The sequence below is a fragment of the Camelina sativa genome, chromosome 11, assembly GCF_030686135.1.
Source record: "Camelina sativa cultivar CO46 ecotype springtype chromosome 11, ASM3068613v1".
NCBI classification, from domain to species: domain Eukaryota; kingdom Viridiplantae; phylum Streptophyta; class Magnoliopsida; order Brassicales; family Brassicaceae; genus Camelina; species Camelina sativa.
The window spans coordinates 33,520,311-33,535,229 of record NC_141890.1 but is presented as its reverse complement, the minus strand read 5'-3'; the positions used below and the strand labels follow the sequence as shown (position 1 = coordinate 33,535,229).

At 36.9% G+C, this 14,919-nt stretch overlaps 1 pseudogene; it reads right to left on the bottom strand.

Moving 5' to 3' along the window:
- Positions 1 to 203: 203 nt before the first annotated feature.
- On the bottom strand, positions 204 to 852 carry LOC109127585 (pectinesterase inhibitor 12 pseudogene; annotated as a pseudogene).
- Positions 853 to 14,919: the final 14,067 nt, after the last annotated feature.

Here is a 14,919-nt window from a genome sequence, read left to right as displayed (position 1 = left end):
TGACATATAAATTTGCAGCCTTCAATATATTAACTAAGATTATATAATATATTTGAAAATTTTCTTACATAATTAAAATCGCGTATTAAATTTAAATTTCAAGAAAATAGCTTTTTTTTACGTTTCCAAATCAGTATGTCAACGTGTTACCAAAAACAAAAATCAATATGTCAATGTTGCCGGCAAAAAAAAACCCAGACATATAAAGCGAAATTTTATTTCCATTAAGATAAAGTCTCTTTGCTCTCAACTTTACATGGTAATCATTAATCGATGTTTAATTGGTAAAGCACTTTGACAAATTCATATTAGCATATAATTAAAAACAAGAGGAATCAAAATCTTCTGCACCAAAATATAGTTCTCGTAACTAACGGGAGAATGCTGTTTATTTCTTTCCTTGATACCATCCTCGCAATTGCCTGGTACATCCAAAGCAATACTAAAATTTTCATTAGCGGTTTTATAATCGTGCGATCGAACGCTCGCCAAAGCAGTGTTTAACGAATCATTAGCATCGTCATAAAACTCAACGCAATCGCGTAGCTCTGCTTCAATACTTTCATATTTCTTGCCCTTGAGGATATGTTCAATGATTCCTTTAACGATCATAGCTTTTGCTTCAGCGTTCTTCGTCGACGGTAGGATCAAACCTTCGAGGGTGGTTGCGGTTTTGCTTTGTGGATCTTGTGTAAGAGAATCGACGGAGAAATTGTATATCAAGGACGGTTCTATCACGACTGCTTTCTTGCAAGAATCTTGAATGATTTTAAGCAAATGTGAAACCGTTCAAGAGAAGAGAGAACATAACCAATGAAACCAAGAACTTCATCTCTTTTTATTTTTTTTTCTTTGGAGGAAGTAGAGAAAATAAGAATTGATTGATGAAGAATATGTTCACTTTGTGTTACAATTTATAGTAAAAGTGAACATAGATGTTTATGGTAAGACTCTTTTGACCAAAAAAAAAAAAGATGTTTATGGCAAGACTCTTTAACTATGTACAATAGAGGTGTTGAATCATTAATTCAATTGCTAAACTCATAAATGAAGTGAAAAATGAAAAATGAAAAAAAGTTGGGACTAAACTGTTTTGAATAAACAAATGTTGGGACCACTAGAACACATCCCTTATATATTAATAGAGAAGCATTATCAAGATAATGCTGATGTGTCGTCGTTAGAGAGCTCAGAACACCAATGAATTTATTGCCCTCATTTTTGTGGATATTTACACATAATTACTTTTGAATGATTAAGGAATATTCCTTTACAATTAATTTAAAAAATTTAAACATTTCAATTTTAAAACGCTTTTGATTTGAAATGTTTTGAAACCATTTCTATCCAAGCTTTGTAAACTGTTTATTTTTTTTTAATATAATTTAGCATTAGATTCAAAAAAAATATTCCTCTTTTCAAAGTTTAAAGAAATGTAAATAAAAGATATGTATATATATATAATATAACTAAAAAATAGCTAATAAAAATAAAAATATGAAAATTTAACCAAAGACATTTTATCTTGAAAGATAAACAAATTATTTGGAAAATGAAATTTATAATAATTATTGGATAGGATTTACATTTGAGCTAAATGTAGAATTACAAATGACATTAAATGTGAGTTAATTAGAAATAAATTTTTTAATTTGTTTTGTTTTTTTATAAAAGGAATACCAAGTGGTCCAATGAAATTTTAAACTTACACATGATTTGTTTTTTTTTTGATATAAAGTCATACAAATTCAAATTCATATTATTTTGTAAGTGACAAACTAAATTAGTTTTCGTATAACATCATATGAACTTCAATCTAGATATTTTTAAAAATTTCCTAGGAAAACTTCTCTCTTTTTGGTTTCTTTTTTTAAATTTTCACTCATCAATTTAATTTCTAGTGCTAGATTTCATACTAATGGTCTCATCTTTAGAGGATTTAATTAGATGGTATATTTTAAAAATTATATTCCTTTTCTATATATTACTCCATTTAAATTTGAGTGCTAGAAGTGAATAGAGAATTAGACATGGACATTTTCAACCTCATGACCTTGTGGGGTGAATATAGTAGAAGAATATTAAAAAGAATTATTATTTATAAGATGATAATCTAAAATAGACAATGGAGATAAACCTTTAAAAACATCAAAAAAATGTAATATATATATATATACACCTTACAAACTCCAAAAATATAATTTAGAATTAAGCTTTTACAATAATATTTGAATTGATTTTTTAACCCATACAACAACAACAACAATAACAAAAAACACAAAACAAAACAAAAAGATTTGAGGTATAGTAAAAGAGGATTAGAGAATGAATGAATGAGAGAATAAGAGAATGAGTATTTATAGTAATAGAAGTGATGTAGAATTATATGTAGAAAAATAGGAGTTACAATTCTAAGTTATTATGTGTTTTAATTATATTCTTTTTCTATATTTTACTCCATTTAAATTTCAGTGTTAGAAGAGAATAAGAATTAGACATTGATCTTTTAAACCCCGTGACCTTGAGGGGTGAATATAGTAAAAGAGTATAAAAAATGATTACTTACAAGATGATAATCTAAAATAGATAATGAAGATAAACCTTTTAAAAAATATCAAAACTATGAAGATAAACCTTTTAAAACATCAAAAACTATGTATTAACAACAACAACAGCAAAATTTGATATATAGTTGAAGAGGATGAGAAAATAAGATAATGAGTATTTTTAGGAATAGAAGTGATGTAAAATTCTAATTTAATATGTGTTTTAAGAACAATACTGATTCTCTCATTCTCTAAAATAAGAACAATACAGATTCTCTCCTTCTCTAAAATAAGTTCTTTTATAAACTCAAACCGATATATAATTTCATTCTAATTATAAAATTGAGACCCTAAACATCTTATTTGTAAACCCAAATCGACATATAATTTCGTTCTAATTGTAAAATCTAAACCCTAACCATCTCATTTGTAAACTCAAACCGACATATAATTTCGTTCTAATTGTAAAATCTAAACCTAATATCTCATTTTTAAACCCAAACCGACATATAGTTTCGTTCTAATTGTAAAATCTAAACTCTAACCACCTCATTTGTAAACCCAAACCGACATATAATTTTGCTCTAATTGTAAAATCTAAACCCTAACCACCTCATTTGTAAATCCAAACCGACATATAGTTTTGTTTTAATTTTAAAATCTAGACCATAATTCTCATTTATAAACCCAAACCGATATATAACCTCGTTTAATTATAAAATTTAAACCAAACCAAGATTAAATTTTCCTTAAATAAAAGTATACATAATTTGTTTAGTTAATTTGTTTTGCTTTTAAAATTAATTTTGATTTGTTTTTTAAATGAAATATTAGGTAGAACATTCTAATTGGTTAAGAGGGAAGGGGGTGGATACAAAGGTTCTAATCGTGTTTTAATACAATTAAGTAGAGAAATATAGATAGGAGTTACAATTATAATTTATTATGTGTTTTAATACAATTGAGTGGAGAAATATAGTTAATGCATAATTTATATAATTTCAATTTTATATGAAAATGTGAGTTAAATGTCATGATTAAATATATTTTTATTTGTGGATTAAAATAAATATTTTTCTTAATTGCATTGCCAAGTGAACCAATAAGGAGAGAGTGAAACCTTACTTTTATTTATGTATATAATTTGACATCAATTATTTGATAGTAATCAAAGTTTTATTTTATTTTTGCTTTACATAAAAATTATTGTTTCATTTCATTTGAACATATAAATGTTTTTTCTTTTACTATTATTTTCTATTAACCTCCAATTTTATTTATTTAGTAATGAATATTATTAGTCTAAGACAGATTTGTTAATTTGATTTCAATTAATAATTCTTATTTATATGTAATTATAAAAACATAATAAAAATAAAAATATAGAATAAAAGTAATAGAGCAAGGTGTTGAATTTTATTAAACAAAACCATTATAGATGATAAAGATTGTATGAATGTTGAATTATTAGATAGAGGAAAATAATATGATGTGGAGTGGTAAAAAGTGAAAAAAGATGGTGTTGAAAAAAAAACTAATGTATATATATCCTCATTAGACAACCCTTAATGGGTATTTTAACTTTAGATTAATATTAGTTTAATTTAAAACTCCACTAACTATGTATATATTAATATTTCTCACTCCACGGGTGAACCTTAAAATGAGTGTCTTAAAAATTAAAAATTAATTATTTATAGAAAATGTGTTTTTTTAGTATAACTTATAATGTGACAAATGTTGATTAAGATTTATGTAACAAGAAAATAAAACTATAAATTATAATTTTAGTACATTTTATAAAAACATAATGTATTACATGATAAATGGGAGACTCAAAATCTGAAGGCTTGCCAAAGCTTTAATGGCAAAACTCACAATCTTGGATTGGATTTCTTTGCTCATGTGGCATGTACCATGATGCATCCAAAACCTGACCAAAAGAAACAAACAAGTTACATAAGAATCACGGCAGAAAAAGTCTTGACGAAGTCTACAGTCACAACAAGTGCTTGGTCACAGTTCAATAAAGTGAAATACACAAGTGAAGGAAAAACACTGGAATCATTTAATTGAGATAACCACACCTCGGCTAGGCAGCTGTGGAGTCTTGGATGCAGGATGGCTCCACTCTGACAGATGTGGCACACAGATATCATCGGATAATCTATACAATTAACTACAACTTCCTATGTGAATGTAGTTACATGTTCTCCGACAACAAACTTCAATGATCCAAGGCAAACCACAATAAACAGCAATGCCAATGAAACACAAAACATTGCTTTTAGCCAAAATTCACATCACATAAAACAATATATTTGCATCACAATCACTGAAGCTAAACCAATATACATGTTGATTTCGTTCTCTATTTGTCCTAGCTCCAAGTAAGCTTATTGTTACAACAATATCAAGTAAGTAATCCAGATAAGAATCTTGACTAGTGATATTGATCGCATCCATGCTTAATAGCCTGCCCAAGAAAAATTCCAAAATTTACCAGAGGTGATAGGCAAGTGTATTTCTAAGACAATGTATTGAAGAAGGCTCAAGAACACATCTGCAATTTTAAGTTTTTAACAGTAAGTGTAACAGGCATCTTCAACGCGAATGAAGTAATTACTAAAAAAAGCTCCTAGGCCCGACTCCCAATGAATCCTAGAAGAAGAAGTCAACTTTCAAAAAACCGGATCTCACCTACTAGTTTTTACTAAAAATAGCAATATCCACCGGTTTTTTACGCGCTTATGACTTTAACCACTGGATAAGAGCAGTGCACCGGCGAAAAATCCCCACCGGAGCTCTCAATTTCTCCCCTGCCTCGCCCTGGTACCTTCGCTTCTTTGAGGAAAGTACGACATCAAGGTATGATCCTCTCTCCCTCAAACTGTTAAACTTGTGTAACCTTACTTCAGAAATGGGAACTGGTCATCTCTGACACCTACCCTTCCATCCTTCCCTTCTGGATAGTAGCTCAAGGTCTCCCTAAACACTACTGGCAGGAGGAAATGCTCAAGACTATTGGAGACGAGTTAAGTAAACTTGAAGAAATGGAAATAACTAACGAAGCGGCAAAAATACGAGTCTCTGTTGATGGCTCAAACCACTCATCAAGGATACTATCGTGGAATTCCCATATGGCAGTGAAGCTCTGATAACCCTCGAATACAAGAACCTAAAGAACACTTGTTCGTTCTGCTTCCGCCTAACTCATGAGAGGAAGAGCTGTCTGGGTCTGCAGCCTACAAAAGAAGAACCTCTGGTTAATCCACCGTCACAGAATTCTCATTCCAATGTATATTTGCACCTTTCCACCATACAAGTAGGATATCCAAATCTTTAGTGCAAACGCCACATCCGCCATCTCCAAATCATGTGTTGGGTAGTTTGCTTCATGCTTCCTTAACTGTCGAAAAGCATAAGCAATCACTCTCCCACCTTGCATCAGTACACACCCTAATCCCTGTCCAGATGCGTCCCTGTTCACCACGTATGGTTTGTCCGGTTCTGGTACGGCATTCACCCCCACTAATGCCCCTATTTACAAGTGGTATCAGAGCCAAACCCAGACGAGTGTGGAGTCTAGTGGACTCACCTTATCGGGGGTGACAGTCTTGGTGGGGGTATAATTGTGACACCCCGATTTCAGAGACTTGCAGAGAGGTTTAAAAGAATTGATTTGGCTATCTATGTCACCAAAGTGCACTTATCTTTTCGGTCAAGGGTCCTGAGAGAACTCCAGAGTTAAGCGTGCTTGAGCTGGAGTAGTCTCAGGATGGGTGACCTTCCGGGAAGTGACTGTCGGAACTGTACGAGTGAGGACAAAACACAGGAAAAGATCATGTGGTGATTTGTAGGGACGGTAACAAGTCTTTAAAGCCTCCCGTATGTAGCAAACCGGCCGTCAAATATGGATGGGCTAACGGGCCTAGTGAGAGGACATGAGGCCCATTAAGGAAAGTGGGCCCATGGACTGGGATTGGACATGGGGCCACTGAGAGGTGGCGCTCGGGGCGTTACAAGTGGTATCAGAGCCGAACCCAGACGAGTGTGGAGTTGAGTGGGCTTACACCGTCGGGGGTGACGGTCTAGGTACGCAGCAAGGATGTTGCGATCTGTTAGTGGGGGTGAAATGTGACACCCCGGTTTCAGAGACTTGCGGAGAGGTTTAAAAGAATTGATTTGGCCACCTATGTCACCAAAATGCACTTATCTTTTCGGTCAAGGGTCCTGAGAGAACTCTAGAGTTAAGCATGTTTAAGCTGGAGTAGTCTCACGATGGGTGACCTTCCGGGAAGTGACTATCGGAACTATGCGAGTGAGGACAAAACACAGGAAAAGATCATGTGGTTATTTGTAGGAACGGTAACAAGTCTTTAAAGCCTCCCGGACGTAGTAAATCGGCCGTCAAATATGGATGGGCTCACGAGCCTAGTGAGAGGACATGAGGCCCATTAAGAAAAGTGGGACCATAGACTAGGATTGGACATAGGGCCCACTGAGAGGTGGCGGTCGGGGCGTTACAAGTTTATACCCCTTAGGACAACTTTAGATCCCCAAAAGAAAACGTTAGCTATTCAGAATCTAGAGGTGTTTCACCTACCATCTCTCAGCCGTATAGGAGTCAGGACTATGAAGTCAATAGAAGGATCCCTGAAAGAAACCACCCATATAAAGGTCGATCCTCAAGCCGAGAGCTCTACCCGCAAACTCACCAATCCCGAGAATCTACGGGACAACCTAAGAAGAACTTTCAATGGCGGGAGAAAAATCCCTCGCTCGTGGAACCTTACCATGAAAGATGAAACTCATCACGACCACAACGCCCTCCCCTGGAGAGGGATCAAAGGATTCAGGATCCCAATACTCCTCCCCCTCCTTCACCAACCATGGGCGGTATGTCTCGGGTTCCCGTAGAGGAGCATCTGCAACAGCCTGCACCATCAAAAGACCATGTGATGAGTGAACTAAGGGAAGTCATTGTTCAATACATAACATGTGCTGACGCTACCGAGAGTGCGGCTCGTAAACAAAGAGTTATCCAGGCTGAAGCAAGAAACCTGATGTCAGATACCGCAGATAAAATTATCCAAGCAGCCACCTCTTCATCTCCGGTCCAATCTCCACTCCCACTGGAGACTTCGACCTCGATCCATGTTAGGCTCTCTGTAGGTGACCTTAATCCTATTCCAGAGGATGGAGCTAGAACCAGTTCCAAGAGAGGTATAGGTAGACCTCCCCTTGCAAAGCCTCCTACAAAACAAGCAATGAAGTTAGTAGGGGGCAAAAGTCAGAAGAGGAACTTGGCCAATGGCTCCCCAAAGTAATTCTCTCACCAGCGAGGCTCCACCTCGAAAAGTGCTTCTCCAGGGAATCCAAACATCCATAGACCTACAAAACCAAAGGGATCCCAAAACAAGGATATGAATCAGGGTGGCAAGCCCAAAGGATCACTAATACCATCCTTGGTGAAGAAGAAGGTGGATTTTCACAATCCACCAATTCCTCTTCCTTAAAGCTTCTGAGCTAGAATTGTTGTGGGTTGGGGAATCCCATAACAAGCAAACTGATACATGAGATACATTCCACTATCTCACCAGATATTTTATTCCTCATGGAAACCAAAAATCCAGATGAGTTTGTGGAAAAAACCTTACACTGGATGAACTTTTCTTCACACCATATTGTTCCACCTCATAGTCCAGGAGAAGGCGGCCTTGCTTTATATTGGAAAGTGATGTTGAGATAACGATTCTAGCTACCTGCACTAACTTCATTGATACTCAGATAGCAACAGCCGGGAAGAAGTTTTCTGCCACTTTCTTTTATAGAGAACTAGAAAGATCAAAGAGGAAAGCTCTTTGGGATCAACTTACGCTCTTGGGATCCACGCGTGAGGACCCTTGGTTCCTTACGGGGATTTTAATGATATAATCGACGCATCTGAGAAGCAAGGAGGTCCTGTGCGACGAGAATTTACCTTTGTAGACATCCGCTCCTTCATATCCGAATGTGACCTTTATGACTTACGTCACTCTGGGAATTTTCTGTCATGGAGAGGTATGAGACATGATCATCTAGTTCATTGCAGACTAGATAGGGCGATGTCAAATAGCGCATGGGCAGAAATGTTTACTTTTAGTCATAGTACTTATCTGCGTTTTGAGTGATTCGATCATCGACCACTTCTCACCTGTCTCGATCTCACCAAAAAGAAGAAAAAGGCATTTTCAGATATGATTGGAGATTAAAATGGAATGATGAAATTTACTCTTTGATTCAAGCTGCATGGATTCATGATTGTTTTGAAACTGTTGAAGAAAAGATAAACCGATGCCGCAGAGAAATCATTACTTGGACAAAGCGGAAGCATCAAAACAGTCAACAGCTCATAGAGGAGTATAGACAAAATCTGGATGAATTGATGGCTGATCCGGCTTCAGAACCCTCCTCTATATCCAATATCAACCTCGCCCTCCTCAAGGCCTACAAAGCTGAGGAAGAATTCTAGAAACAGAGAAGTAGAAACCTCTGGTTAGCCCTTGGTGATCAAAACTCCAGTTATTTTCATGTGGTGACCAGAGGGAGAACAACAGTGAACAAATTCTCCCTGATAGAGGACGAGGAGGGTTTACCTCATTACGAAGAAGAGAAGATCCTCTCTGTTATCTTTAAGTATTTTAAAAAAACTATTCACATCTCAGGAAGGTGATCACTCCTCCCTAGCGCACGAGGCTATCCAACCCTGTATTTCATCAGAAACAAATGAAGGTTTACATATCCCATCACCCGAAGAAGTAAAAAAGCCTGTTTTGCAATACATGTTGATAAAGCACCTAGTCCGGATGGCTTCTCAGATAGCTTTTTCCAATCCCACTGGAATACAATCGGTCCACAAGTCGTGTATGAGGTCCAAGATTTCTTCCTCAATAATGCCTCCATCACAAGCATGAATCATACGTATATAAGACTGATTCTGAAATTTCAAAGCCCGAAAGTAATGGTGGATTACAGACCTATCGCTCTATGCTCTGTCTTCTATAAGATAATATCCAAGCTCTTATCCAGGCGACTCCAACCTGTTCTACATGCAATAATCTCATAAAATCAGTCAGCCTTTGTACCGCAGAAAGCCATTAATGATAATATACTAATCACACACGAAAGTCTACACTATCTCAAAACCTCATGAGCCAAATAGCGATGCTATATGGCTGTTAAAACGGTGTTGAGTAAAGCTTACGACAGGCTAGAATGGGAGTTTATCACATCAGTCATGGAAAGGATGGGATTCCACCAGAAATGGATCCAATGGATCAGGTAGTGTGTTGCTACAGTTTCCTATTCCTTCCTTCTCAACGGAGCAGCCCAGGGTCAACTCACCCCCTCAAAAGGACTTATACAAGGGGACCCTTTATCCCCTATCTTTTTATCCTTTGCAGTGAAGTTCTCTCTGGCTTGTATCACATGCCTCAACAAAAAGGAACCCATGAGTGAATCATCTTCTCTTTGTTTACGACATGATGTTCTTCTGCCGGTCAGATCAAAAAAGTTCCAGGATGTTAATGATTATCATTCAGAAATATGAACATGCCTCAGGACAACTTATAAACAAAAGTAAATCAGCAATTACCTTCTCTGCTAAAACACCAGAAGAGGTTAAAGAGAAAGCTCAGCACATCCTACGAATCCAAAGGGTAGGAGGGTTAGGCAAATATTTAGGACTCCCTGAGTTTTTTTAGAAAGAAAAAGAGAGATATGTTTAACCTGATCACAGACCGTATCCGCCAAAGATCTCGGAGCTAGGCCTCGAGACCATTATCTACTGCCGGAAAAACAACCATGTTAAAATCTGTGCTTTCTGTTATGCCAACGTACACAATGTCTTGCTTCAAAATCCCAGGATCTCTCTCTAAAAGAATTCAATCCATGCTTATGAGGTTTCGGTGGGATTCCTCTGAAGAAAACAAGAAGATTAGCTGGGTGGCATGGTCAAATCTAACAAACGTAAAAAAGGAGGGAGGGTTAGGTTTTAGAGACATACCAAAATTTAATGATGTCCTCCTTGCGAAGATCAGCTGGCGAATCTTTACTCGACCAAACAGTTTGTTAGCAAGAGTGCTTATGGGAAAATATTGCAGTTCTACCTCCTTCTTAGATTGCTGCGTTCCAAACTCAGCTTCACACGGTTGGAGAGGAATATGTATTGACCGGGACCTGCTGAAGCCCCATCTTGGAAAAGTAATGGGAACTGGACAAGAGACTCTGTTGTGGTACGAACCATGGATTTCTCTCTCACAGAGAATCATTCCCATGGGACCACCTACAAAGTCGTCTGCTGACCTTCGGGTAAGTAGCCTTATCTGTCCTAACACAAAAACATGGGATCATGAGAAATTCAAGGCACTGCTACCGGCTTATGAAAAATAGATACTTGTTCTACGACCAAGCAAAAAAGGAGCCAAAGATGGCCACCTCTGGCTACTTACCAACTCAAGAATTTATACTGCAAAGTCAGGATACTTGGCCGCATCCCAAAAGGAGAAAGATCTAACATCCAATCGACCTGCAACCACCCCTTTTAATTGGTACAAAGGAATCTGGAATATCAAATGTCTTCAAAATCTTAAGTTTTTCTTAAGGAAAGCTATGCACGAAGCATTACCAGTAGGGGAAAACCTGAAGATCCAGGGAGTGAACCCTTCTGTGACGTGTCCCCACTGCCTCCAAGCGGAATCAACCCTACACCTCTTTTTCCATTGCCCTTTTGCCCTCCAGGTTTGGGAGAAAACACCGTTCAAGGTTACAATTGATCCCAACCGAATCACCAACCTACAAATGGGACTTGAGTTAGTAAATTCAGGAATCAACTTGCCACCAGTGGGTATTGGTTTGGACACTTTGCCCCCTTGGATACTCTGGAATATTTGGACAACTCGAAACAAAAATATATTTGAACAAAAGCAAACCTCACTGTAGGAGATCGTATCTCAGGAAATCATCAGTGCCCGCAAGTGGATCGCTGCTCAATTACTGCAATCCCCGACTAATGAACCCCGACGAGAACCCCAACTGCCAGATCTCGGACTGGACACTATCTCTTGTTTCATAGATGCGGCATGGAGAACTGAGTCTCAGGATGCAGGTTTTGGATGGGTCTTTACTGATTATTTCCGATCTTTGGAGATTCCGAACCAAGCATCAGCGCCAAATGTAGCCTCTCCGATTTTAGCAGAAACGATTGCAATATCCCTGGCTCTACAGCAAGCCCTAGATCTTGGCTTCAAAAAACTTTCTCTGGCTTCAGATTCACATATGCTGATCAAAGCCATCACTTCAGAGTCTCCATCGAAGGAGCTCTATGAAATTCTCCACGATATCTTAGTTCTATCCTTTTCTTTTGTTGAAATTTATTTTTGTATGTTAATCGTAAACTCAACTGTCGGGCTGATGAACTTGCTAAGTTAGCTATTTATCCGGTTTGTAACTTAACAATTATGATTCCAGTTTAATTAAAATTCCCTCTAATGGGTTTGACAAAAAAAAAAGGCTCAAGAACAGAATCTGAATCTCCAAAGCTTTTTAACTTTACTTGACCAATGAGGTTATCAAACAGTGCTTCTGAATCATCAAAAAATCGATTAAATCAAGTTTACCCTTTTCAATAACCTGATGTTGAATTATTACATGCATTATGGTGATAGCACTTGAGAGATTACAGACTGGACTCCTGCAATCTCTACCCGCGCTTATCAATTTCACATCTTGCACCGTATTTGGCCTGTTCTCCTTATCAGCTCACAATCATACAACCGAGCAAAACTATCCTTTCACCAAAGCAAAGGATAATAACACAAGCTTAAAAATAAATCATATTAATGAAAAAAAACAAATTTAACTAGTGATCGATCTTTATGTTAGATGTTTAAGAGCATGTCCAGTGGCAATTATTAATGGGCTGCTCAATGAATTTCTAGACCAAAAATAAATCGAAAAACATAAAAGAAAAGGTCCAGATTGTTGTGAATCTTTGCTCAAGTAAGATCATCTTTATTCATAGTTGCTTTTCCAAATTTCTTTAATAAAAGAATATAAAAAGAAGAGAAAAAGGAAAAATCGATGCTGAAGTTACCCAGGATAGCAACGTTTCTCGTACATTTTAAACATCTGTCAGTTTTTAATTAGTTAAATATTAAAATATTATTATTATTATTTTTTTGAGCAATGGTTAATCCGTTCTCCTCTAAGAACATCTTTACTAGAAATTACTCTCATGGTTGCTCAACCATTTGAGACCCAAAAACTGAATAAAAATTATATTTACCGATCCATTTAGGCCATAATGGATTCTCTGGGAAGCATCTGAAGCAATCCTATGAGCAACGCTACGTGGCGTATTCTCATTCGTAGATACATAAATATAAAAAGAATTTTTTTTTTCCATTTTCTTTTTCTTTCTTCCCCGATTCTCTCTCGATACAAACGGCGATTGGAAGTTCTCACGACCAACGACCAACGATGACGGAGGGTTGTCGGGTTAACCCTAAGATTTGACGCTTCAGTTCTCACCACCAACGACGGCGTAGGTTTCTTATGCTGTGACAACGACGGCAGCTCGATCCCGGAGGTCTTCGTATCAAATCCCCGCCACAACGCAACCGCCTCCGTCGGTGGTGGCTGAGACGGAGAAGGTTACAGTCGAGCGTCACTGTCCTGCGAAAGGTAAAGGCTTGAATTGCTTGGTTCCGCCTCCTAAAGGTTACCGTCAGCCGGTTCCATGGCCTAAAAGCCATGACGAGGTAGCTCCTTTGTTTGCAATCTCTTGTTAGAGTTTATGGCTAACTAAAGCTCAATAGCAGTATTGCATTTTGGTTGGAAAATTCTGATCTTGGGATTAGCTTAAGTAGATTAAGTGATGTCGAATTTGGATTTGCAGATTTCTTAAAATAGTTACAATTACAAGTATCTTCAGTTAGAGGTGCCAAGGTTGTTACTGGGCGATCAAAAGGTTATGGATTTGTTAAATTGGCAGAGGAAAGTGAAAGGAACCGGGCCATGGCTGAAATGAATGGTTTGTATTGCTCAACAAGGTCATGTGAATGTAGTAACATTAGTGATAATCAAATATGACAAAAGTTGGTATCCTTTACGCTGGCTTTCATGTTGGAATCTCCGTATTTGTTTACGTCTTGTGCTATGATGGAGTTTATGGGTATGGTTGTGCCACTTGCATCAGCATTGGAGTTATAGGCTTCTATGCTGAGAGTTCAGTTCTTGGGGATGATTTCTTTGTTTGATCCGATGCTATTTTCTAAGGAGACTCAGATCTATCTTGTTTTCCGTTTGCTTGCGCTGCATTGGTTAATGGGTTTGTTGAATAAGCTTATGTTGAGTGGGGAGCTTGAGAAGAGGAAATCTGTTCTTGAGATGGGTCAGAAGTTTCATCCTGTGGTTTTTGATCCACTTGCTTTGAAAGCGTTGAAGCTTGATCTTCTGGTACAATGCTCTGTTAATTCCAACGCTTTGAGTGGAGGTGATAACAGCAAATCTGCTGGGATTTGTTGCAGGAATGCTTGGTATAGGTTTCGGATTTTAAATGGTTGCCTCCATGGAGCTCAGAAACTGAACTAGCATTCCGCACTTTACACAAGTTTCTGATATGCTCATCTACACATTCCGACACTGACCCTTCCACCACTAGAAGTCTTATGGAGTCTAGCCTCTTCCAAAACGTGCAGGTCTGTAACTATCTTTGCTTGCTTCTTGGTCTTACTTGAGGATAGTTCCTTTTGCTAGTTTTAAGAAGGAACGGAACTCTGTGGGCCTTTTTAGTTCTATATAACGTTTAGTTCAAGAACCAAATATGACAAAAGTTGGTATCCTTTACATTGTAGATGTTTGTTTTGTAGTTTAGGTTGAAATTTGTAGGGGTTTTTTTGTCCTTGTATTGATCCGAAACTCTTTTTTTGTCCTTGTAGTTTACGTGAATCTATGCTATATACTATGCAAGTTTTGATGGGAAACTCTTCTTTACTCTTTTGTTAGAATTATGACCATCAAGCTATCGCTGCAATCAACAAAATAAACTTTAGTTACAATTCGACTTCTCTATTATGAATGTTCTTGATTGTGTTCTGTTAATCCATCCATCATGCAATGCAATGTTTGTTTTAATTCACCATTCATCAAGAAACTTGGCAAAAAGGAAAGACCAATTATATATTATGAGTGTCCCTTCTTCATTTCACACTCTTATACATAGATAGAGTATATACTTTGATTGATTATCTTAAAAATTAAAGTTTGATAATTAATAAACAGAAATTAAAAAATTATTATTTAAATGATTGAGCAACCTTCTTTAGAGTTC